The sequence below is a fragment of the Carassius auratus genome, unplaced genomic scaffold, assembly GCF_003368295.1.
Source record: "Carassius auratus strain Wakin unplaced genomic scaffold, ASM336829v1 scaf_tig00038867, whole genome shotgun sequence".
NCBI lineage: Eukaryota > Metazoa > Chordata > Actinopteri > Cypriniformes > Cyprinidae > Carassius > Carassius auratus.
In genome coordinates, this window is record NW_020526473.1 from 8342 (window position 1) to 35990 (window position 27649).

General features: G+C 34.3%; 1 pseudogene; it reads right to left on the reverse strand.

Annotated features, from left to right (window-relative positions):
* Window positions 1–27482, reverse strand: LOC113083572 (calcium-activated potassium channel subunit alpha-1-like; annotated as a pseudogene).
* Between the last annotated feature and the right edge of the window lie 167 nt (window positions 27483–27649).

Below are 27649 nucleotides of genomic sequence, written 5' to 3' on the forward strand. Positions count from 1 at the left end.
TCAACGCCACCCGAGGAACGTCAACAGAGGAACGTACTTCTGTTTGTCGCGCGGGTCTCGGCTCCGGCTGCGTCCCGGCCGGGCGGATGAGGGGATGGAGAGGGTGGACGGGCTCTTCTTGCTCGGGCAGTAGGTGGAGTGAGACGACAGGTTGGAGCGCGTCTGGCCGGCGTTGTGGTCGAACTGCATCAGGCAGAAGATCAGATCTGTAGGCACCAGCTCGAAGACGTACGGAGGATTCGTGATCACGTATCTGTCGCGAGAGAAACAAACGTACACAGCACTGAGAGAAAGTGAGAGTTTAATTTAACCTGAATATGGAAACGACACAGTTACAAACAATCTACTGAAAAGCTCAATTAGTGTTGCTATATATATACTGTATACACACACACACACATATAAAGAAATTAATACAACATTCAAGTATTAAAAGTTTGTTTACATTTTCAATACAATTTATATGATCAGAAAATGCTATATTATTTATTAATACTACTTATTGAGTTTCTCATATTTTTATTGACATAATATTTCAGATTATTCATTAATGCATTTTATTAACCATGACCTTTATATTTGATTATTTTTTTGTATTTTGAGCATGCATTGTTCGTTTATTTTATATATCTGCAATTGAGTGAATTATACAGGTTTTTCTCTATTCTAAAAAACATGTTTTACATCATTTAAAAATTATATTTCAAATACTGTAAATGAAATAAACTTTTTGATTTATCTGTGTATGTTGTGTAAAATAAAATGCATCACAGTTTCCCACAAAGATATCGTGCAGCACAACTGTGTTCAACACTGATAATAATCAGAAATGTTTCTTTGAGGCAGTTAATCATATATTTATTCATGATTCCTGAAGATATGTGACACTGAAGACTGGAGGAATGATGCTGAAAATACAGCGGAGCATCACAGAAATAAATTACACTTTAAACACAGATTCACACAGAAAAACTGCTTTAAATTGCAATTATATTTCAGCAATTTTACTGTATTTCATCAAATACACACAATTTGGGTGAGCAGAAGAGAACTTTCAAAAAACATTTTTAAAAAATTAAATTCGCACCAACCCCAAACTGAGTCCCAAAGTAGATAAAACTAACCTGGTAAAGGTTAGTTTTAGCTCCTTTAATATCAAATTTGAGCTTTTCTAAAGCTGGTCCACTCACCGTTTGTTGCACTGGCTGGGTGCTCCCAGATGTGACGTCTCTTAATCGGTAGATCCCAAAACACAACATGTTGTACGTCTCAACGCTTTACAGAACAAATCACCATAACATCCCCCCATCCTGAAAACACAAGCAGGCCTAAACATTATATGGTTTAAAGACATTTAATATAATAGATTCAAACAGTATAAGTATTTGACTCTCAGGCCTCCAAACTTTCAAGCGCTGTTGTGTGTATATATATATATATTTTTGTGTGTGTGTGTATTTATTTACATTTTTAATAAAATACATGTTTTCCAAAACATGCTTTACTCTTAAACTGAGAAATCAAAGTCATATATAAAAAAAAAGTTGTGTTCCAAATTTGAGGTTGATATCGCTAAAAATTAGCTTTCAGTAAGATTTAATTCCCATTTATTTCCAACAGTGGTCATTTATGACTGCGAACACTACAGTTAGGGGTTTTTTTCAGGATCATTTAAATTATATTGATCATTTGTGTGTGTGTGTTAGTGGTGTGTGTGTGTGTGTGTGTGTGTGTTAGCAAAAACTTAAACTTGTTTCGTACCATTTCCAATGATTGTCAAAAAAGAAAAATAGGGAACAATTTTCAGTAAAAAATGGTTAATGGTGAGTTAAAGTTCTTGCTACTTGCTTTGAAAACGCGCACACTCACACACACACACACACACACACACAAAATAATAGAAAGTGAATTACACTTAGTAGAAACATCTGGTACTGCATTCAAACAAAATTTTACTGAAAGTAAGAAAAAATTCACGATATCAAGTTCAAATTCGGATCACAACTTGTTTAGTTATATGGCTTTGATTTTCTCAATTTTACAGTAAAACATATTTCAGAAAATAAATGTTTCATATAAAAGTTTACATTTTCATAATAAACAAAAACTTCTATAACTTTTTTAGTTCCACTTTTATAATCTGTGTCTCCTTGACTTAAATCTGTGCTCCAGAGCATTCAAGATGTTCACATTTAAATTGGAGTTCGGTTACGAGTTCAAGTCGGAAAATTTCATTTTCAGGTCTATGCTCAAAAAGTGGTTAATAAGTATAATAAATAGATCTGAACTATTCCATTTAGTGCCATAAATTCCTCTACAAACTAAAATATAGATGTTTTACGATCTGAAATTGAGCATTTTTTTGGGCACCGCGCGAGCAGCTCCAGAGGGTTAGACGTTGACTAATATGAAGGAGGCCGCAGATGTGGGCCTCACCCCGAGATCAGCGAAGGGTTCCGTCGTAAAGCGCCAGCTGGTGCGACGCCGGCATCGGTCTCTGTTGGCCAGTGTCTGCGGGTGTTGCTGTATCCTCCACGCAGTGCGTTCTCCTCCGCCAGCAGACCCTCCAGCTCCGGCGTCGCTCCACCGGTCACCAGTGTCCGGATCAGTGGTCAGAATATTGTCATTGAAGTACGTCTGAGAGAGACGGAGAGGAGTGTTACAGTGAGGGACGGTGCTGAGACCTGACGCGGCTGGGTTTGGGTTCACTTCGGCACTCATTAATGAATCCAGCACACTGACGGCGAACGCTGTTCCCACAGGCGATACGGGCTGCGTGAGGTACAGCTCCGTGTCCGGGGTCATCGTCATCATCCTGGTCCAGAAACTGGACGTTTGAGTCGTTCACATGCAGGACACACACACACACGGTTTGTAAGGAATGTGTTTCACTTAACGAGTTTTAGTAAAATATTCGCAGAAAATAACAGGACAATACAGGGTCAAAATTAACACTTTCAGCAGCAAACGAGGGACATTTTTAATTTTTAAGTTTATTAAGATGAATTTTGTTCTTCAGGCCTTTAAGCAGAATGGAATGGGTATGATATGTATAATGGGTCTTTCTGATAAACATTGAAAAAGCTGAGCAATTATAGTTAGCTTAAACAAAACAAATACAAAAAATAATGTAATAAACTTGAAATAAAAAAAAAATAACAAACATGTTTAATTTTAGCTAGTTTTCCAAAAGCAACATTTTCGCAATTTCATTCAGCTTAACATGATGTACAAAAATAGCTAAAGGTAAAACTGAAATAAAACATTATAAAACTATATAGACATATTTAAAAAAAAAGAAAAAAAAACTGAAAATAGTAAATATTACAAACAATGCAAAACCTTAATAAGAAAAAATAAATATCACAAAATAACACTTTTAATGAGTTACATTTTATAAATGTGTTGCACTGCCTTAAATTTGCTTTGAATAAATAAATAAAAAATGTAAAAAATGCAACGTCAAAACAGGCTTTGGCAAATTGGTAAATTTGCAGTCATATTTTCAGATGCAACACGTGATTGTTGTAACATTGTAAATTGTAAGAACTATAATTACTAAAATAAAAAAAGATATAATAAAACTAAAGATCCATATATATAATATATATATATATATATATATATATATATATATATATATATATATATATATATATATATATATATTAGTGCTGTCAATCGATTAATCAAACTTTACCTAATTAGTTGCAACATTTTATTCTGAAATTCATTTTGATTAATCCCACCGAATATGAACGTTTTTAAATATACTTTAATATTGCAATAATTTCACATTCAAGTTTCAAAATAATGTAGAAACAACATAAAGAAAATATATATTTTTTTTTTAAATATATTTGTTTGGTGGCATCCTTTTTTATGTCTGAAGGTTAGTATCACTTGAGATTTTGAGATATATATACATTATCTGAAAGTTGAATAAATAAGCTTTCCATTGATTTATTAGGATCCAAAAATATTTGGCCGAGATGCAACTATTTCAAAATCTGGAATCTGAGGGTGCAAAAAAAAAATCTAAATACTAAAAAAAAAAAAAAAAAAAGACTTTAGACTTGTCCAAATGAATTCTTAGCAGTGCATATTACTAATCAAAAAATTACGTTTGATATATTTATGGTAGGAAATTTACAAAATATCTTCATGGAACATTATCTTTACTTAATATCCTAATGATTTTTGGCATTAAAGAAACTTTTATAATTTTTACCCATACAATGGTTTTTTTTTTTTTTTTTTTTTGGCTAATGGCTATGGCTACAAATATACCCCAGAGACTTAAACTCCTTACTTAGCCGAAACTGTGCTGGTTTGTGTGGGTCTCCTCCAGTTTCCCCTTTGTTTTGCTCTGACCCTAGTTACCTGTGATTAGCCTGTCAATTGTGTCACTCAGAAAATAACAGGCCAATCAGAAGAGAGGCTCATGAATATTAATTAGACAAGCTAAAATCTACCTGTTCTTAGCAGACTGCCTGAGAAAGGAGCTGGAAAAATATAATGAGATGGTTTTTGGTAATTATACCGTGAATATACATTCTCAAGGACATCAAACCCTAAAATAAAACTCAAGAAAATGTGTACAATATGGGACCTTTTAAAGTAATAAACTAACAAAAACAAAAAATTACATAGAAATCTAAAAATAAAAAACTATTCCAGACACAAAAAAAATATAATAATAATGCAAAGGGCAGTTTCATTGTCAGTAAAAAACATTTATGGCTAGAAATTACTTAAATTAAAATAGAAACAATTAAACTAATTCAAAACAATAAATAAAAACAATTCAAAGTGTAGTTTCATGGTCAGTGAAAAACATTTATGGCCAGAAAATGTTTGGCAGAAGTGGCAAGAAGTTAATTTCGGACCCTGAGTCTTTGTGTGTCCTGTCCGAGACACGTAACGGAGTGACAGCTCATTTCTGAACACACGACAGATTCGATCGGTTTGACAGGAAACATCGCTGTGTCTCGCCACACAGAAACACACGGGATTCACAGCATGCTGCAGAAACGCTCATGCTAACAGTGAAAACACCAGAGAGGAACAGAAGAAGAGCTCCAGGAACACAGTCCAGAGGATGAGAAACCAGTCAGCTCTTCTTACCCAGCTCCGTTATCATCGGGATGTTGTTCCCGCTGCTCTTGTCCTGGCTCAGAGAAACCAGGGGCAGCACCTTGTCTGTTTTAGCTAGCAGCATAAAACAAGCAGTTACCAAAACCACCCGTCACCGCAGCAAACGATTACCGTATTTTCCAGACTATAAGTCACACTTTTTTTCATAGTTTGGCTGGTCCTGCGACTTATAGTCAGGTGCGACTTATTTATCAAAATTAATTTGACATGAACCAAGAGAAATGAACCAAGAGAAAACATTACCGTCTCCAGCCGCCAGAGGGCGCTCTATGCTGCTCAGTTCTCCTGTAGTCTACACTGAAAACATAGAGCGCCCTCTCGTGGCTGTAGACGGTAATGTGAACTCTTGGTTCTTGGTTCTAAATAAATGTGACTTATAGTCAATTGTGACTTATACATGTTTTTTTCCTCATCATGACGTATTTTTGAACTGATGCGACTTATACTCAGGTGCAACTCATAGTCCGAAAAATACGGTAGTTCTTGTGCACTTTACAACTAAACCCTGAAACTAGCTTCAAAATGATTTCAGCTACTGTTACTAAAACAGCCGTTTACGCTCAAATGTTTTGAGGTCACTATTTTTAATATAAGGTTCCACTTTAGTTAACTAATAAACTTTAAATATTTTAAAGCATTTATTTTCGTTAATTTCAACATTTAGTAATAATAATTATTAAAATCACAAGAATTTGTTAATATTATTTAACTGAGCTGACATGAACTATTAACAATGAACAGTTGTATTTTTATTAACTAATATCAGCTTTATTATATTTAAGTAAAACCACTAAACTGTATTTCAAGTGATGAAAGATTTAACTTGAAATCAAATTAAACCAAAAAAAATTATTTTTCATCACGTTTATTTTTATTTATATTTAAATATATAATATTTATATTTAATATTTAAATTAAGTTAAATAAAATAATTAAATAGTTTATTAAATCGAATTAACCTTTACAGACATATTAAAAAAACTAATAAAATATAAAAAACACAAAAAAATTACAAAACTAAAAAATGTAAAATATTGATTAAAAAATTACAATAGTAGCTCAATGATACTAAAATAATACCTAAACTAACAAAGACAAATAAATACTGTAAAGAAATCATTGAATTAACGAACATTAACTAATGGGACTTTACTGTGAAGCTATTTTTATGTTTTTGGAAGAAGTTTCTTCTGCTCACCAAGTCTGCATTTATTTGATTAAAAATACAGTAAAAACAGAAATATTGTGAAATATTATTATAATTTAAAACAGCTTTTTTCTAGGTTAATATCTATTAAACTGTGATCTTCTGTTATGCACAGCTGTATTTTACTCCAGTCTTCAGTGTCACACGATCTTCAGAAATCATGAAAAATATGATGATTTACTGATCAACAAACATTTCTGATTAATATCAATGTTGAATATAGTTGTGATGCATTTTATCTGTCAGGATTCACAGATGAAATCGAACACCATTTACTTGAAATAGAAATCTTTTATGACATTCTAAATGTCTTTACTGTAACTTTAGATCAATTTCATGCGCCCTTGCTGAATAAAAGTATTAATTTGTGCTTAAATGTGAGTGTAGCATGAAATTCACCGAGCTCTGTGATGATGGGAATGTTAGCTCCGGTGGTTATGGACATCTGCCGCACCAATCCGTGTACGGGACTGTTCTCTGGAGACGAGCGATCCATTCCTGGAGGAGTGAAACCTGCAGCACAACACAAAAACACATGAACGTTTCAGACACTTCCCCAGCTCCAATTTTTGACCTTCTCAAGAAAGATGAACATTAATAGCGATGAATGCTAAAAATATTAAATGTCATGGATGAATATTTACTGGGTAATCCACTTTAGAGGAAGATCAAAATGGCATTTCCACCTGAGATTTGGAGCCAGTTAACAATCGTTGTTGCATTATATGCCAATGGTGGCCAATCAAAAATGGGGGAAAAAGAACAAGTTTCAAGCTTTTTTCTTAAGTTTGCAGGCCTGTAATTCAAGAAGTATTAAATATATCTTAACGCCCTTTTAGATTTTGGGCCTGAACAAACTTTTCTTTTGGTATCTTCATTTTTTTTAGGCTTATATGTTTCGGTTCCATAGATATTAAAATCTGAATTTGGCTCCAAAAGTAAATTGGACACATTTTCAGTGGTCAAAAACAAAAAAATTAAAGTTGATCACTTTACAAAAATATGATGTTTATTGAATTTAAAGTGTAAAGTCTGAAGTATAAATGAACGTTCTTTTCATCTATTAAAACAATTGTATAGAATATCCATGAATGCGTGCCATATAATTAAACCAAATTACTCAGGGAGCCACATTGAAATCCCTGTATCTCTAAGAAATGAAGCATAGAGGGCCTTAAAAATTATTATATAACAAGAAATGTTTATTATTAACTACAATCTAAAAGGATATTAAGATATGTTTAAGACTTATTGAGTTACAGGCCTGCAAACTTCAGGAAAAAAACAAAAGAAGTGCCTTTTCCTCATGTTTGAACGGTCACCATTGGAATATAACACAGCACAGATTCCTAAAGTCAACAGATTTTACTAACAGAGCAACCAATCTCTGGGTAGAAATAGTAAAATGATGCTACGGTCTTTCTGAAGTCATTTACACCCCCCTGTAATTTGGCTTTGAATGTTTCTTTCAACACTGTCTTTACCTTGAGAGTTGGCCTGCAGGAGTCCAATACTGTCATCAAACTGCATGGACTTGATGTTGAGGGACGCCAGAATACACTCCTTATCCTGCAGAGAGGCGTCGTCGATGTTGTTCTGATTGGCCGAGAGGATGACGCACATGTCACACAGGTTGATGTTGACGGCTCTCAGATCGGCCCGACTCAGTGGAGTCCCCTGAACAGGAGACACACGTCAGAAACGCACCATGGGTTGAACAGACAGACAGACAGACAGACGTCCGCTCACGGGTAAGATGGAGATTTTGGGGAAGTTGTGTAGCGTCTCCCACTCTCTCTTCAGATACTCCAGAGAGCCCACGAACACGATGGGCTTCAGCTCGTGATAGTGGAAGTTACTGGCTCTCAGAGGCATCACCAGGTTACGCAGACCAATCAGAGCCGACTTCACATCGCCAAAAATACACACCACCACGTGACCGCTCAGAACCGTCATGGCCGCCTCGCTGCGAGTCTGAGAGAGAAATACAGACCAGAGAACTGACCACAGACACTAGTTACTGTTAACCACAACTAAACTAAACTAAACTAAAATGATTACGCACTCTACTACATTTACTGAAATAAAATAAATGTTAACTGAAATAAAATGTTGAAAACTTTCAGTGTGATGACAGTATATATATATATATTTATATAGCAAACATTCCTATCATCACAGAGCTCTGTGAGTTTTTACAAGTTATATAGAAATAATTATTTTAATTTTAAGTTGATGTAATAAAATTACTAAAACTAAAAATGATCAAGCAAAAACTGATTTTTTTAAAAATATAACAATAATAATAATAATTCATCTAACATTAGTTAACTAAAGAATATACATTTGTTAAAAGAAAAAGTAATAAAACTGGCAAAAACATATATACTTCGGTTCTAAAAGGCACATTTTCAAATTTTAATTTTATTTAAGATGAAAAATTTAAATAACAACTAAAAATGGAATAAAAAAACAGATACTGTACAGACAAAAACTATTTTCTGAAACTACTTTCAGTTATACTTTAAGTAAATATTTCAGTAATCAAATTAATATTTTTCGTTTTGTTTAGTTTAAGTTGAATATTTAAAATGACTAAAACTACAGTTAAAAACAATGAAAGTAAAACTGAAATAAATCATAAAAATAATAAATATTTAAAAGTAATAAAACTGACAAAATAACTAAAACTACTTTAAGTTTTACTTTATTTCAGTGATTTTATGTTTGGTTTAAGGACTACAATTACTGAAACTAAAACTGAAATAAAAATAAAAAATTTGATTGGAAAAAAAAGTAATAAAACTAAAAAAAACACACAAAAACCCTATTTCAGATAAATGCCAAGGCAATCAAATTACTCAAACTAATTAAATATTTATAAAAAAAAAAATAAATAAATATATATATATATATATATATTATAAAAATTACAAACATATTTGACAAAATTAAAATAAAAGCCGAAAATATATAAATCTAAAGAAATTAAAATAACTACTGTAACACTATATATAAAATATGATCCTATAACTTCAGTTCTGTTGAATGTCTCTTACCAGCATGACCTTCTCTATGTCTTTTGATGGGCACCAGTGAAACATTCCTGTCGAATCATATCTCTTTATGTTCTCATCCATTGTTTCCATTTGATCGTGACCTGGGACCAACAACGGGTCGTGCCTGAAACAAACAAACCACAAAAACCAGGAAAAACTTGAGCTGGCCAAATGCATGCTCCTCTTCTATCGACAACGAGATCAATGACACGCATCAGACTTCATACATCAGACATTTGCAGGGAATGAAGTGGATGCTGGGAAGCAGGGCTGCTGTTACAGGACGTGATTGAGAGCAGGGTCTCAGGGACGTTTGATTGGACTATTAGAGGGGTGAAGGTTTCAGCATCCTGTCGAAGAGCGTTTCCATCCGTCAACCGCAGCTGCTGTTATGACTTTATTCTACATCATTAGGCCATTAGAGGCTGAGCTGAGCTCCAGACGCTCTCCTCACTTCCTCCAGCTCTCTGTCCATCAAATTTAATGTGTGCCGTGACAGAAAACCACATGATCAGCATCACACCTGACGCCTGCTGTCAGAGCAAACCCCAGAAACACGCTACTGTACCGCATTACATCACAAACACACCTGGGCATTAATGGGTTAATCTCAAGATATCTGTCAAGAACATGTCTCAAGAGCCACGCTTCGCCTTCAAATACAATTTAAAATGACATTTAAAAAAAATGCATTTCATATGCATACAGAAGATTATTTTTTATAAATTATTTTAGAACTAGTTTTTTATTCTAATTATTTTTTTAAATTACATTATAATCAATGTTTAAAAATTTTCAATAAATTTTCAATTATATTTTTACATTTTTTTTATTTTTTACAATTTATAAGCATAACAAATGTACAGAATTATAGTAATATAGCATAAAATTACTTCATCAGGAAATACTAAAACGATCAGTGACCTTGGTAACAACAACCGGTTACCACAGTAACTATTTTTTATTGCATTCATATTTTAAATTTTCATTTTGAAATGTTTCAAAATTAACGTAAAAATAACTGTCAAATCTTTTATGCAAAATCTTTACAGATTTATGAAGGATAATAATGTCAAGTAATATCTAGTAACTGAACAAGTCTAATTTATAAAGGAATGATTTTGTTGCTGCAGTATTAACAAGGTTATATTATATTGCATCATATATATATATATATATATATATATATATATATATATATATATATATAAATATATATATATATATATATATATTTAAATGTCATTCAGATTTTATTTCTCATTTAAAAATGATAAAATAATGTCACAATGTGGGATGCAATGCAATAATTATACAAATAAAAAAAGTAAGAAAAAAAAGCAATCTTTATATGATTCCCATTTGTCTGACTTGCAAGTGAAATGTGAGCAGGATGTGTTTTGGAGGCGCTCCGGATGAATGTGATCTGCTGTGTGTAGGTGAGTTTTATCAGACTGGACTCGGTCAGCTCCTCACTTCATGAAGACTCAATCTCTCAGACTGAAACTAGGGTTAGTGTTTCGGCAAACAGCCGTGTGCTCTCTATCTGATCCTCTCAGGGGCTTGATCCGTCCTCGCCAGCACAGAATCAATATCTGCCCGATCGGCTCATAACACTCAGGAAAGAGTGAGTGTGTCTCATCTGGGTCCTGTAGCAGCAGGTGGATCAGACCTGACACACTCTCACACACACACACACACACACACTCACACTCACACACACACACACACACACACACACACTCACACTCACACATACACACACACACACACACACTCACACACACACACACACACTCACACACACACACACACACACTCACACACACACACTCACACACTCACACACTCACACACACACACACGCACACTCACTCACACAGACACACTCACACACGCACACTCACTCACACAGACACACTCACACACACACACACACTCACACACACACACACACTCACACGCACGCACACACATACACACACACACACACACACACACACTCACACACACACACACACACACACACACACACACACACACACACACACACATACACACTAACTAATATACTGTATCTACTGTAAACTGTAAATATAAAGCAATTTTTAATTGAACTGAATACTGTATATCACATCTGGCAATATAGCTAATAAAATGGATAATATGGATATAAATGTGCAATCAATTTATACAAATAATTTAAATAATTATAATTTAAATTATAATAAAATAAAAGCTATATTTATTTAATTATGTGTGTTTAAAAGAATTAAGATACCAATAAAATCTAATATATAAATGCACACGTGTGTGTATATATATATATATATATATATATATATATATATATATATATATATATATATATATATATATATATATATATATATATATACAGTCTTGTTCAAAATAATAGCAGTACAATGTGACTAACCAGAATAATCAAGGTTTTTAGTATATTTTTTATTGCTACGTGGCAAACAAGTTACCAGTAGGTTCAGTAGATTGTCAGAAAACAAACAAGACCCAGCATTCATGATATGCACGCTCTTAAGGCTGTGCAATTGGGCAATTAGTTGAAAGGGGTGTGTTCAAAAAAATAGCAGTGTCTACCTTTGACTGTACAAACTCAAAACTATTTTGTACAAACATTTTTTTTTCTGGGATTTAGCAATCCTGTGAATCACTAAACTAATATTTAGTTGTATGACCACAGTTTTTTAAAACTGCTTGACATCTGTGTGGCATGGAGTCAACCAACTTGTGGCACCTCTCAGCTGTTATTCCACTCCATGATTCTTTAACAACATTCCACAATTCATTCACATTTCTTGGTTTTGCTTCAGAAACAGCATTTTTGATATCACCCCACAAGTTCTCAATTGGATTAAGGTCTGGAGATTGGGCTGGCAACTCCATAACATTAATTTTGTTGGTTTGGAACCAAGACTTTGCCCGTTTACTAGTGTGTTTTGGGTCATTGTCTTGTTGAAACAACCATTTCAAGGGCATGTCCTCTTCAGCATAGGGCAACATGACTTCTTCAAGTATTTTAACATATGCAAACTGATCCATGATCCCTGGTATGCGATAAATAGGCCCAACACCATAGTAGGAGAAACATGCCCATATCATGATGCTTGCACCTCCATGCTTCACTGTCTTCACTGTGTACTGTGGCTTGAATTCAGAGTTTGGGGGTCGTCTCACAAACTGCCTGTGGCCCTTGGACCCAAAAAGAACAATTTTACTCTCATCAGTCCACAAAATGTTCCTCCATTTCTCTTTAGGCCAGTTGATGTGTTCTTTGGCAAATTGTAACCTCTTCTGCACATGCCTTTTTTTTAACAGAGGGACTTTGCGGGGGATTCTTGAAAATAGATTAGCTTCACACAGACGTCTTCTAACTGTCACAGTACTTACAGGTAACTCCAGACTGTCTTTGATCATCCTGGAGGTGATCATTGGCTGAGCCTTTGCCATTCTGGTTATTCTTCTATCCATTTTGATGGTTGTCTTCCGTTTTCTTCCACGTCTCTCTGGTTTTGCTCTCCATTTTAAGGCATTGGAGATCATTTTAGCTGAACAGCCTATCATTTTTTGCACCTCTTTATAGGTTTTCCCCTCTCTAATCAACTTTTTAATCAAAGTACGCTGTTCTTCTGAACAATGTCTTGAACGACCCATTTCCTCAGCTTTCAAATGCATGTTCAACAAGTGCTGGCTTCATCCTTAAATAGGGGCCACCTGATTCACACCTGTTTCTTCACAAAATTGATGACCTCAGTGATTGAATGCCACACTGCTATTTTTTTGAACACACCCCTTTCAACTAATTGCCCAATTGCACAGCCTTAAGAGCGTGCATATCATGAATGCTGGGTCTCATTTGTTTTCTGAGAATCTACTGAACCTACTGGTAACTTGTTTGCCACGTAGCAATAAAAAATATACTAAAAACCTTGATTATTCTGGTTAGTCACATTGTACTGCTATTATTTTGAACAAGACTGTATATATATATATATACACGTGCATAGATACAAGACATTACATCTAAATACATATTTTAGATAAAATACATTTATGAGTATTTTTTTCCCTCTAAATCCCACTTGTTATTAATTACTGCCCATATAATATGAAGTATTATTCATTTGATTCTCATTCCATCATTGTGTATTAATGGCTTTTATTAATTCACTAGCAGCTCTTTCATCAGTCAAAATCAATAAATGGATCTGTAATTCTGGCGGACAGGATAAGAGGCATGTAGCGGGAGTTGGGCGACTCAGACCGAGCGCGGCCTCTGATTGGCTGGAGCTGTGGGTCGTGTCACCCGTTTAGTGAGCGCGACAGAGGATAGAGATGCTAAATGAGAAGGGGTTTCTCATGCAAAACTCACTACTATGAGCAACATCGCATTATTTCTGTGCTCTTACCTGATGACTTTGGGCGAGCATGTGGGCGACGTTCTCATCCCTCCGTTACGCTGTTTTTTCTTGGGCGACAGAGCCGACTGCTGCTCCTCCTCCACTACTGAAACACCAGCCACAGTTTGAGATGCAACCAAACTACATGTGTCACCAAACAGCAGTCACAAAACATTAAAACACTTCATAACATAAGATCAGACAGATGTGAGAAACATACAGAAGGGATGAGACACAGGGAGGGAGAAAGAGAGAGGGAATTCTGGGTAAAGTTTGACTAACTCTTCTCATTCCGACCAATGCTGTTAATACATTTCTGGTAAACTTTACTTTAAATAATTGTAGCTAAAATTAAAATGCATTATAATATCTGCAGATTCCATGATGGACGTGTTTTAATGCATGACACTTTTGAAAGTTGTAACAATCAATAGTAAATTATTATAATGTGGTTACAATTATTCAAGACATTATACAATGCATTTACATTTCAAGGCATAATTTTTAATATTTGTAAAAAAAAAAAAAAAAAAAAAAAAGTATTAATGCATTAGGCTTCCAGTGAAGTTTCACCATATTGCTTAGATGCTAAGAAACTGTACTTTGCATTCCTTCATTAAAAATGTGCAGTTACATTTTTCTTAAAAACGTATACAACTTTACTTTATTTTAGTGTCACTATTAACTGAAAACTACAAAAAAAAAAAAGTAGATTTGCAACAAAATATATAAAATTTTATGATGCATTTTTCAACATTTTCAAAATGTATGAATTTTATTAAGGTATAATCATATAATTATGTTCCACATATTTTCAATTTCAACTTCAACTTATTATTTTTTTGTGTACATTTTCCAGGTTGAAGCATTACACTATAAAAATATATATATATATATATATATATATATATAAAAACTGATTTTGTTTTATTAATTAATGCAATATTATTGAAGGCCTGAACTGCAAAATTGAATTCATGGTGGGGAAAAATAGTGTCCTTTTTTTCTTTTTCCTCCCAAAAAATAAAAACAAATTATTTTTTTGTATTTTTTATTTTACTCAAACATTTTGTCTCATTTAAAATTTTTCCTCTCATTAAAAACTTATACAGTTTTTCGAAAAGAGAGAAAAAAAATCTTAGCACTCTAAGACACTATTTTTTCTACCTTCTTCTACAATTTTGTTGTAGAGTTTTATTCACGCTTGCGGTTCAGGATGGTTTGTTTAGTATTTTTGAACTCCATTAGTCCTCATGCATTTCCCACAGTGGCAGGCCGAGTCTTACAGAGCGTGTGCGAGCCGATGGTGGAGCTGGAGCTGTGGCTGGAATGATATCTGTATTTAACAGGCAGACTACAGGCTCGATGCAGGCGGGTGGCATCAGCGCTGCTGCTCTGATACAGCTCTCTAGAGCTGGCCAGACTCAGTCTGTGCAGGTATAAGGCAGCCGGAGACAGCAGACTGTCTTTACGGTTATTTACTAAAGGCACTGACACACGGACACCCGGGACAGCAGGAGGCGCTCTCACTGCACACTGAACTCGCATTAGGCTGGGTTTGGGATTCTGGGGCAGGAATGTTGGATTGATCTCATCATTTACTGTCAGATAAGAAACATACATAATCAGGTGGTGGACAGAATCAGCCAAATCTGTAAATTAAAATAGCATTCATTTCATTGGACATTTTTGCTGTCCTTAACATATGAATGATACACTATAGTGTATTTTGGAAATTATTTTTCCAAAAAGTGTTTTTTTTATTTTATGGAAAATATTTTTAATATTATTTTCATCTCGACCAACAACTTTAATATTAAGGTGATGTAATACAATTTAAAGTGCTGTTAAATTGTTTTGAAAGCTATTATTATAATATATATATATTTTTTAAAAACATTTATTATTTTTTATTAAATATATTTTACATATTTTATAATAATTGTATTTGATTTTTATATATTTTTAAATAGAAATAAATCCATTCCATTGGTTTTAATATTGATTTCTTTTTTTTAACCATTATATAGAAAAAAATATTGAATTATATATTGATTAATTGTTGATCCTCCACAGTCACCAAGACAGGTGCAATTTCTCAGGATGCTTATTACAGTAATATCTGTCAGGTTTTAGTGATATTTTATGCATAATACTTCTAAACTAAAATTCCAGACAGCACCATTAAATGTGATATTTTGCATCGTTTAACATGAAAAAAAAACAACAACTTCACAAATGTTTTGAAAACAAAACCAAACGAAAGCTAAAGCAGTAAAATCTAAACAGTTTCTAAAGTTAAAGCATCAAATAATCAGAACTGCAGTGCAATAGCTCCATCTAGTGTTTAATGAGAGCAAGTGTCTGTAGTGCTTCATGATATTCAGATACAATAACATACACAGACTGCAAAAAGTATTTGGACATTTACAACTTGTGTAAGCTGACTTCATACAGCCACTTATTATTAATGAGCAACGAGCAAAAAAGTTATTTCTCAATATTTTGAATGACGCTTGCTTTGATATATTAACTGATGGAATTACATCTTTATCTTAGTCTTAGTTGTCCAAATCATTTTTGGGGGTCTCTGTATATAATCCCTCTGCACCTTAATTTTCACACATATATCAGACCAAATCACTTTAAATTTTTGTAATCACTGAAGTTTGGATGAGCAGGACATGAAGAGAAACATGAAGGAAGTGACAAAGAAACAGCAGAAGGTTAACAAACAAATGAGTAAGAATTAAAAGTAAAAAAAAAAAGACTTACTTGATTTGATGTATCCATTATAGTTACTTTTAGCTAAGAAAATGCAAAGACAAAAAGAGGTTAAAGTATGACACATGGATCAATGAAAGGATGAACCAGTGAGAAAGAAAGTGGAAATAAATGGCTATAAATAATTGTCTCCTAGCCTGACCAGCCGACCCAAAGTTCCCCTAAAATCATCAAACCACACCAATCTGACCAGCTTGGCCAGGCTGGGACACCAGATAATTACCATTGGCTGGTATAAGCGTTTACATACCAACACTTTCAAACTCCAATACAAATGACATATACTGTGTGTATTTACAACACATAATTATCCTATGTAGCATATATCCATTTTCCTAGAAGTGTGGTAATGCCAATCACCATATACAACATCTAGATTATTAGCATAAAACACAGCACAAACGTTGCTTAAAAGAGACGTTTAGATAAAGACCACTGTGCATAGCCGAATGTAAACTTAAACATTATAATGAAGATTCAATGAATCATTTAACTACTAAACTGCATCATTAAAGTTCACACAAATAGCATGCAGGAGACCAAGTCTACCACACAGATACATTCATGGACTTACAGCAGTATTCACCACATCAGATGCCACCACTATATGGCACTGCACCAGCCAGATGGCACATACACAGGTAGCGGGCACAGATGACTACACGGGCACTTGGCACGGGTGCCACAGGGGAGGCGTTCACTTACACGAGCGTAAAGTGGTCGTGTTATCATACAGAGACACGGGAGAGAAGGGGAAGCCACGTTGCAGAACCTCCATGTTACTAGCCACACTGTCTGACATGCACGAGCAGCCATGTTCTGCCCCACCGCAAGCTACACAACATGCCAGACGCATTCTCTTGTAGGCAGACTTCTTGGCTGGGGTCATGAGGTGGATGAGGGGAGAGGAGGAGGAGAAGCATGTTAATGGATGGGAGCATTATTTCACTAACAGAAGCTGGACATCTGGAAACTACAACGGGCCAAGTATAGAGCCCTGAGGAACACCTTCCGAAAAACATGTTTGTTATCAAGTTATATACGATTCTTTTATATAGTAAAATCTGTTGTATTTTTCAAAAACAAAATACAAGTTCAAATGGCTCTAATGCTGTTTTAATTATTTTTTATATTCTTGGATATACTGTATTTTAGAGATGCAAGTAAAGCATGGAAATGCATGGAGGTGAATGAAAAAAATATATCAGCATGTCCTGCCATGGTATATAAAATACAAGATTATTTGTGCCCCATAAATTATACAAAACACAACATTTACCTCATAAATTACACAAACTTGTATTCTTTAAATTTAATAAACATATGGGGTGATATCTAAACTCAAAACAGAAAAATCCTCAGAAAAGCCCAAGTGCTGTTAGGAGCCTGTTAGAACAGTGAAAAGTCGAGCTGTCTCCTGTTGATGATGTGATGGAGGACAGTGGGTTGATGGAAGATGTAGTTTTACATTCACACATGCAGCAGGCTACAGTAGAAATCTGCATTTACAGGTGAAGGCAGTCATTACTCACAATACAACACTATCAAAGGGTGAGGGAAATGATCACAGATCCAGGGCAGCGAGAGAAAGGAAGAATGTGAAATGTGTCAATTACTAACTAAATGTTTTGATGTTTTTTAAAAGTACCAGTTGGAGGTAAAAGCCAAAAAGGTTGATAATGTGGCCAAGCGGCGCAGTGATATTGATAAAACAGCCTTGGTAGACATGTCATTCACAAATTTCTCCACACGTGAATTCTTGAGAGTTCTTGTTACATATCTAAATCAGTATTTGCTAGCTGTGGGAAAAATTGTGGTAAAGTGCAATGTAAAACCTTCACAACAAATCCAGTATAATGATTACTGATCCCACAATATCCTATGTGAAATCATTTAATACATGTTATAATATAAAAAGTGTATTTATTAGGCAATCTGAAATGTGATACGAAATACATTCAATCAAATCTGTAAAAATAATAATATTTATGTAAAAATGTGTATTTAAGACAATTATTAATAAATGTTCTCATGGTAACTTACTCCGTTTGCATCCACACTTTTTGATCCGTTTTGGGTCTGTAATGTCATCATGACAAGCTTTACAGTAGAAAAGTGCCCTAGTGGGAAAATGTGATCTTATTCAAATCATCCACACAACATATGATTGATATGATGAGAATCTATTGCTGGACATATAGAGAAGAACAGCACAACAAAATCTCTTTGACTTCCTCACCTCTTCACCTCTTTGGCATCACTGGCGATGAAGAAGCCCAGCGTTCCTTCCTGCATCTTCACATGATTGCCTGGGTTAATTAGCGTGCTGTGAAACACAAACAACACTCACAATCCACCGAATGTGTTCGGTAACCCCTCCAAATAATCATTTCTGCTCTTATGGAGACGACACAGCTCATGCCATGACGTGGACACAAGTTTAAAAATGAATCATAAATCTGTGTAAACCATCAAACATTTACATTTTAAAATCTAAAGAAGAAGAAAACAACCCAAAAAAGGCATTAAAAACATAAACAGTTTGTAGAGTAATGCCAAAATCACCCAGAATACAAAAAGAAGCATCACATTTAATTTTAATTTTGATGATGGCATGCATTTAGTTTTTTTTTTTTTTTTTTTATTAAATTACATTTAGTAAAACTACTTGCTGTGATGAAGGTTTTGATGAACATTTCAGGACAACATTTGCATGCAAACACAAAGTATTAGTTTACTTCTATATTGCAAGCATAGAAAAGTTCACCCAGAAATGACATTTCTTTCACCATTTCCACTCTCATATCATTCAAGACACAATACATATGACTTATTTTCTTCCATGGAACAGTAAAGGAGATGTTTAGCAGAATGCCTTAGTAATACCACAGCTTTGTGAAAGGAACAATTTACTAATCATTTTCCCTTCCTCACATCTCATTTATGATTAAGCTTTTCAAGCTGCATCGCGATCATCCACATGCCGTTTGCAATCAAGGAAATCAAATAATGTTTTTAAAGGCACATTTCAATTAAACATACTTCATACTTTAGAACGGTTCAGTGCTGTTTTATCTTTTGATAAAAGCTTGATAGTGTCTGTCTTCTTCTACTGTCATTTTATGGAAAATAACATCTCCTTTATATGTGTTTCACAGATAAAAGTCATACTGGTTTGGAACAACATGAGAGTGCGTAAATGTCGAAAAGAAAAAGAAAACATTTGTTGACAGTAAAAGCATTAAACATGTTCAGAAGGACAGTGGCAGATACTGTCACAGCTTGACCAGAAGTACAGAAACTGAACGAAAGCATCCCTTGAAAATCTACACACATATATACTGTATATAGTACTGTACGGACTAAAAGCCTTTTACAGTACCATCTCAACATTTAACCAAGCACAAAAACCTTTCATGGACAAGAGACCCTAAAACATGAAGGAAGGTTTCAGGAAATTATGGCAAGTAAATTTTCAAGAGAATTTGGCATGACGTGACCACACCAAATTAAACCTTATAATTTCATACCATTTTCCACCCCTGTGTGAAACAAACACACAAACAGCAGCCAAATTATGACAAACCAGTAAATGCAGCACAAAGAGGACACTAAACAACACATTAATCATTTCAGCAGGTAAATGATCATTAATTAACACTCAAACTAAAACCATATATATATATATATGTATATATATATGACTGACCTGCTCTCTCTTTGGTCTGATTTATATTCAATCGCGATCAGCAGCAGTTTCAGCTTCACGTAGCAGAGCCTAGAGAAACAAAAGATCAATTCAAACTAATTCACACTTTAAATTCACATTTATTAGACATTTGTTTCCTTATGTATTTATCGCAATTATATACATTTGCATCAGTAAGTTTACAACCAAATTATCCAGATGTCCAAATTATCCATCATGTTCTTAAGCATAAAACTATTGCTTATTTGCAGTTTTGGGGTCATGTGAATTCTTTGCAAAACAAACTTTTTTTTCCAAATATTTCACTACATCATTGCAATACTTCAATTTGTGTTATTTCATAGTTTTAATGATTTTACTAACATATAGAAAAGAGTCAAAATAACCGCACACATCATACTTACTCACAAACAGCGGGGAAGGACAGCCCCACGAAAGCACTGGACAGATACTCCGTGTACATTTCATTGGATACTCCCTCTAAATAATACTTCTGCCATGTGTCTTCTTCAATCTAAACGAAACAAAGTTGTGAGTTTCAATGCTCAGGATTCGAAAGGTGAGGATCTAGCTGTTGAAGTGTGGACTGACCTTGATGTAGGACCTCATGGAGAAGAGGTTGGCCAGCATGGTGGACAGACCCTGTGCCAGACAGCTCTGAGCGATGAAGCCCAGCTTTAGCTCGGCAAGACAGATGGCGTCATCGCCTTCCTTCCAGTTCCAGCTCGGGATGTTCAGAAGATGAGCCTGGAGAAGAGAAATTTAAAGCAAACACATGCATTCAAGGCCTTTGTACAGTGTTGCAACTCTTAACTGTCAGTTCCACTTTTTGAGCATAGACGTGAATCTGACATTTCCAACTTAAATTGTTATACATTTTGAATGCTTTGGTGCACAGACTTAAGGTTGGTCTCTTTTTAAAGCAGACACTTGGAAGATTATTGTAGAGGTGTTAAATTATATATATTATAAAACAAAAAAGTTCATGGGAAGTGGAAGTTTACGTTCATGAAAATATAAAATATAATAATTTAAATATTTATATTTGATATAAAAATATATTTTACAAAACATTTTTACTCTAAAACCACTAGAACATCAAATCCAAAATTCTGAACGAGTTATGTTCCAAATTTGAGGTTGATATCTCAAAAAATGAGCTTTGAGTGAGATTTTGTTTGGGTGTAGTACCAAGTTTCTCCACTAGATGAAACCATCAAACCCCATTTAATGGAGTGACCTAAAACATGTTTTTTCATACTTTTCTCAAAATATTAATGAAGTAGACATCGCAATCATAAGTATTAAGGGTCAGTATGGCAGTATTTTATTTCAATTCAACCAAAAAAAAAGATTCAGACCAAGATATTACTATTTAAAACATGTAATGGCAAGTGGGCCACTGGTGGGTTATTTAACAGGTTAAATAACATTACAAGTGGATTTTAGACCATAATATAAGGCAATATGGAAACTCTCACCTTATTGTGGTACTGCAGCATCTGTGTGATGATTCGGATCTTCGGATGATAGTTTTTAATGGATATCACCCTTGAAAAACACACATCACACTTTACATCTTCTGAAAGCCATCAAACATTGTTGATTTTTGAGCTGCAATAATGATTAAAAACACTGTCCCACCTCATGATATTGGATGCATCTTCAGCGTCAGGATCTGCACAGTATTTATTGGCTAAGATAAGACAGGCATCGGCCGACTCAATCTACAAAAATGAGATTAAAAAAAACAAAGATCTAATTTTAAAAAGTGAATACACTTTACAGGATGTAAGTAAATGGGCTAAAACAATTCCTGTTTGCGGGTGTCCCATATTTAAGTGAATTTCCTTTTCCATGAGCGTATTATTGCATAAATCTACCTAAGTGTTATTTTAGGATCATTGATACACTATTATTACGGAAGTTCTAAGCGGCCATACATTATAATTTTTTTTTCCTTTTTGTTTTCTCATTATAACGACTTAATTTTCTCGTTATCTCGACATAACGAAAGTCGTTTTCTCATTATAACGACTTATTTTCCTCGTTATATCGACATAACGAAGTTCGTTTTCTCATTATAACGACTTATTTTCCTCGTTATCTCGACATAACGAAGTTCGTTTTCTCGTTATAACGACTTAATTTTCTCGTTATCTTGACATAACGAAAGTCGTTTTCTCGTTATAACGACTTATTTTTCTCGTTATCTCGACATAACGAAAGTTCGTTTTCTCGTTATAACGACATGACAGTTTTACTGTTGCTATAGTAACGAACTCAACTTTGACAGGCATTTGATGGACAGCCATGCAGGCGCTCTTACTGTAGCCTATATTTCAGCAAATTTAGCTAAGCCTAGGTAATTACGTCTACAATACTGTATATAAATAAAGGCTGATCAATCACTGTTGATTTTTCCAGAGACAGTACAACGAACGTTTTGTTTTTGTAATTAACATGTTTAAATGGAAACACCGCGAAATTAGAGCTGCTTGGATTAAACTCACTTTTCATTTTCCCTTTATTTGAAATAAAATTATATATAATTTGTAATTTGTAGTAGTCATTATATGATGTGGCAGATATCATGTATGTTACAAGCTTCTGTTTGAAAAGAGCGTCCATGTGTACATGTAGTGTGTGTGTGTGTGTGTGTGTGTGTGTGTGTGTGTGTGTGTGTGTGTGTGTGTGTGTGTAGAAAAAAAATTGTAGAACAAAACTGAATTGAATAAGCCTATGGATTTTACATATACATCACATTTCTCATCAATATGGTTAACAATATAGATTAGTGATAAGTAAAAGAAGCACATCAGCCTGCATCGTTAAATCCCGTCCTACTGTAGATAAACAGAATACAGTGACGTCAACCTTGGTTTTGATAAGCAGTTATTTTATGACACAGAACGCGTTGGTGAAACTCATGCATCTAGCAGGAACTTAATACACAAAATATTCATATTGATTCAAGCATTTAACATTTATGAATTAATTAAATGTCAGTAATGAAGACTGCACAAATTATAGCGATCACGAGGAAGGTCCGCGTACAGTAAAGTGGATAGTGTACAACACCCATCAGTTATATTCAGGTCTATAGTGCCACCTGCTGGCGCAGTTTTGTAACTTCTTAGAGAAAATTAATTCATTATAATGAGAAAACGAACTTCGTTATGTCGAGAAAACGAGAAAATGAAGTCGTTATAACGAGAAAACGAAATTTGTTATGTCGAGATAACGAGAAAACTAAGCCGTTATAACGAGAAAACGACTTTCGTTATGTCGAGATAACGAGAAAATTAAGTTGTTATAACGAGAAAACAAGAAGAAAAAATATTATAATGCATGGCCGCTTAGAACTTCCGTACTATTATAGATTTTGTTATATTTTTAAATTAGATGCTATTTTAAGATTTTCTATTTAAAGTAATTTTTTGGTGTTTTTGTCATTTTTATTATTATTTTATAATGGCTAGCGGTTTTATTTTAATATCATTATCATTATCATTATCATTTTATTTTTGTTTTAAGTTTTAGTCATTTTGCTGCATCTTTTTGTCGTTTTGTAATAGTTTTCTATAAGTCAATTATTTATTTATTTTATTTGCTTTAGTTTATTTAGTTTTAGTTCTTCAATTTAAACTAAACAAAAATGATGTTGCCTTGGCAAACATTAAAAATATTTTAAATTATTTTATTTCAGTAAAATTTTATTTTATTTCAATATTTTAAGTTTACTATAATAACCCTGCTTTACACATGAAACAATATGTTATTAATCATTTTAGAACAGAGCATACAGAGAAAAATCTACGGTAGATTCACCATATAAATTTCCATTATTTTTATGTGTGTATATCAAAGAAATTACCATTTATGTGACATTTCCACACTGTAAAAAATGATTTCATCAGTAAGTCATGGTAATGTTTTTTTTTTTTTTTTTTTTTTTTTTTACAATAATTTGTCAAAGCAATTTTTTTTCCCGTCAGTTAAAAATTATTTCACTTTTACAAACAATTTAATAACTAAAACCAACTAAATTTGTTTAACAGTGCAGGTCTAGAACGCACAAATTGTCCCGATATTTCCAGATTTTCTATGATTATATGATGGATCAAAGCCATACCTTAACTCGAGCGAGATCGTGAGGGTTGAGGACAGATCCCTGGTAAAACTCCACCTGTGTGAAGTGTCTCTTGAATAAGGCTTCCAGCTCAAGATTAGGGGAAATACTAAACACACACACACACACATCAGCACTGTGTGTCTCACAACGAATCTTTAGTGCAGACGAAAAACTCCATTCAACTTCCCTATTATACTTACTTATGGAGAAAAACGATTTCTACATTGACATCATCCCTGTCCTTGTGTAGGAAGTCTTTGAGGAAGTTGGAGACGCTCTCCAGTGTGATGTGACCGCAGACGACTATATGCCTGAGAAACGCAACGGGTGAGTATTCATCAGAAAACACCAGAGCTGATACAACGAGAGAGAAAACCACCCAGATCACACGTTTAGCTTTATAATGAAACAAAATCCGTCTGAAAGGGATTCTGGGTAGGTTTTTCTCTGGAGAAACTGGATTCAATTGGTTTAGGCTGTAACAAGAACAAAGCGTGTCCTACGTTTACTTACAAAACAATAACAACAACAACAAATGAGTTCAAAGCAATAACAGCAATGCAGTGCCACTGTAACGAGTTAAAGACCCCATAAAATCACTACTCAGACTTTAGCGAAAACATTTAATGGGCTCATAAATGTTTAAATCTGCTGAAATGATTATATGATGAGCACCAGGCAAATAGACTAAAACCACAAAACACCAGTCTTGATTTCATGGGGACTTTACAGCCAAAGCATCGGAGCATTTTAACAAACATGGATAGGACGCTTCAAATAGTCTGAAAAGAACAATGCATCAAAATGACTGCTGGTAATTAATCATCAAGTAATGTAAGTGTATGTTCTTATAAAATCTGTACACTGTTTTAGCATAAAAATAAGAGGACACAAAACATTATAGTAACGCGTGATTAATATTGTGAAAAGTGTGCTTATTTGTGACACCTCATAAAATGGCTTATTAGTTTAGTATTATTAAAAATTAATAATTCACTTGAAGGTTTGAAAAGACTAAAAAGTCTAAATCAAAACAGTATATATTACAATCATTCAAAAGATCAGGTGGGTACAGTCTTTTCTTCTCAGCATGTCTGCATTTATTTAATCATAAATGATCAAAAATGATTTTGCATGTTTGTCATTAAATTAAAATTAAATTAAATTAAATTAAATTAAATTAACATTATTAGCAGTGAGTTTAGAACATTACAAAATTTCTTGCATAATTATTTAATTGCATGCCTTTAATATTCATTTAATTACAATACCATTCAAAGTTTTTTTTAAGTCTCTTCTGCTCACCAAGTCTGCATTTATTTGATCAAAAAACACAGTAAAAACAGTAAAATTGTGAAATATTATTACTATTTCAATCAGCTGTTTTCTGTGTGAATCTGTGTTAAAGTGTAATTTATTTCTGTGACGCTCCGCTGTATTTTCAGCATCATTCCTCCAGTCTTTCAGTGTCACATGTTCTTCAGAAATCATGAAAAATATGCTGCTCAAGAAACATTTCTGATTATTATCAATGTTGAACACAGTTGATATTTCTGTGGAAACTTTGATGCATTTTATTTTTTTGCAGGATTCACAGATGAACAGAAAAATCAAAAGCGCAGCATTTATTTAAACCAGAAATCTTTCGTAACATTATAAATGCATTTACTGTCACTTTTGATCAATTTAATGCGTCCTTGATTAAAAAAATATATATTTCTGTTTATTTTGATCTCCAAAGCAAAGGTCAGACAGCCAGACAGAAGACACAAAATACAGCTTTGTGATGAACATACAACACGTACAACCACCGCCACACGCAGAAGCCCAAGTGTCACGCAGCGACGAGCGACTCACACAACGCGAAAAGCAATGAGATGATTTGTGCCGTTTGACCCCAGACCCTCAGAATAATACGACTTCCTGTGGAGAATCACCTCTGACGTCACAGGAAGCACTACAGCGACTTCCTGTGAGGTCAGAGTCCGCGCTGCTCCACGCCAGACCCTGCAGAAAATAAGAACCTTTTTTTTTTTTTTCATTAGAGGTTCGGTGCATTTGAGCCTTCGACTTACTTTCTTCCTCGGGTCGAGTTATAACTCCCTCCATATTTCTTCCGATTAAGGATGAGAGCAGCGATTTCTGGCACGTAGCGAGCAAACATTGCCTACATGCATGGGACAGAGAGAGAGACGTGCATGCAGACGGCTGAGCGCACTGAGCGACTACTTACTTTCTCCCATTCACTGCGCTATAGGAACCACCATATTTCTTGCGGTTTCCTATTAACTCTATGATTTCAGGAACGTAGCTGGCAAACATGGCCTGGAGGAGGAGACAGGAGACACAGGACAAAAGAAGTCTGCCAATGCTTCTACCTTCAGTAGAAGAGAGATTTCATTTCAGAAATAAGAGCCTTGAAGCGATAGCTCGGACGAAATGAGAGTCAGTCAACGTTTGCTCTCCTTCCCGTGTGACCTTCCTTCTTTAGCAGAAAAAGATGCTTTTATAAAATAATAAACAGTGAGCATCTCGTTACAATATAATGAAAATGATGGATGGCCAAGATTTGAGAATACAAAGAAAGCATAAGAGTAGTGCTCTACATCTCAAGTCTTCTGTTCTAGAGTAACGGATAAGACACAACCTGAACTGAATAATCTGATTTATAGCTGAATTTTGCTAAATTTGTTATTGAACTGAATTGAATTAACACTGGAGCTGAATAATGATGCTACGGTATGTAGTGAATTTAACTCGTTTCATCATCTGATAAACTTTACACAGTTATTAAACTGAACTATAGGGCTGTATAACACTAAATGTTCTTTTAAAAATGTTGTACATTTTATATTTCTTGTATGTATTTAATTTACTTTTTTATAGAATTATATACATCATTAAGATGCATTCATATTAAAATACTTTACTTAAAATAGGGTTAGTTACTTAAAATAGGTTACTTAAACACTTATAGTTGTTTCTCACACACACACACACACACACACACACACACACACACACACACAACTCACAAACTCACACAACACACACACACACACTCACAAACACACACACACACTCACACTCACACACACACACACACACACACACTCACACACACACACACACTCGCACGCACGCACACACACACACTCGCAC